Here is a 1,314-nt window from a genome sequence, read left to right on the forward strand (position 1 = left end):
TCTTCGTGGTCTTCGTGGTCTTCGTGGTCTTCGTGGTCTTCGTGGTCTTCGTGGTCTTCGTGGTCTTCGTGGTCTTCATGCAGTATCCATCCATCATCGTCTAGAGTTGCTCTCTCGTGTTCGGCGGCCTGCCTCCGCGCCCGTGTATGTGTGCGCGCATGTGTGTCAATGTGCCAGTCACTGTAGGCACTGCGTACCAATCAAACAGGCGGGCGGGTATGGGTTTGGGCGCGCGTGTAAGCGTAGTGAGTGTTCTCAGTCTCAGTCTCAGTCTCAGTCTCGGTCCCATAGTGATGCTAATGCTCACGATCACCCTCCTTGCCGAGTACAGGTAGCATGAAATACAATACATACTGGCACCTAGACTGGGTGCATACTCCGTACAGGACCGATCATACCTCCTAGTATGCAATACCATAACATCCCCATGCTTAACCCAAACCGCCTAGGTAAATAACCCAAACGGGAGTGAACCGAAGTGAACTGAACTGAACATCGAACCGAATCGACTATTGGACCTCCCGATACGCTTCCGTCAAGTACGACAACGTACGAGCTACGATCTCCCATCTCGATCCGCACCTCGTATCCGCCCCTAATATCCTTTCCATCCCGCCTCGCTTATTTCCGCTTGATCGCGCTTGGTTCGCTTCGATACACGAGTAGTACAGAGCAACCCGATCAGTTCCTCGTGGTCGGTCGTGTTTGCGGAGTCCTACTCCTACTCGCGCGGTATAACGCAGACCAGTCAGTGCAGAGCGGAAGTTACCTTGCATGATACGACGGGAGTGTGAGATTCCACGACACCTACGTAGTACTGCAACTGGGCAGGACAGGAGGGAAAGCGCAAGACAGGAGGTGATCCGACATTCCTTGCGCGGATACCATGTCGACATACTGTGTAAACGCCGATTTACTACTCGTACTCTGAAGATACGGGTAAGATACAAAGGTTATGGATCGCTAGACGTCGGACGCGCTGGGTGCGTGACGTCAAGATTCTGGCCAAGGTACATACACGCACCTGACATGCAAGTGGTGGGCTTGACCTGGCCTGACGTGCTCTGAGGCTGGACTTGGACCGAAAGTGAGCTGGTGCTGGAAAGGATAGACGAAAGTGGGAGGGGGAAGGAGAGGGAGATGGGCCGGCGGATTGAATGATCGATCTACAATAGAAGGCTCCCACGCCAGGGCAGCTTTGCTTGGAATCGCTGGAGGAAGAGTCCTTGGAAGCTCGATAGCCCTAGGCACCATCACTGATACTGGAGCTATGAAGATGCTGTCATATCGAGGACGCAGGCAAAAGATAATTCA

The sequence above is a fragment of the Cladophialophora yegresii genome (genome assembly GCF_000585515.1).
Source record: "Cladophialophora yegresii CBS 114405 chromosome Unknown aczIN-supercont1.7, whole genome shotgun sequence".
NCBI lineage: Eukaryota > Fungi > Ascomycota > Eurotiomycetes > Chaetothyriales > Herpotrichiellaceae > Cladophialophora > Cladophialophora yegresii.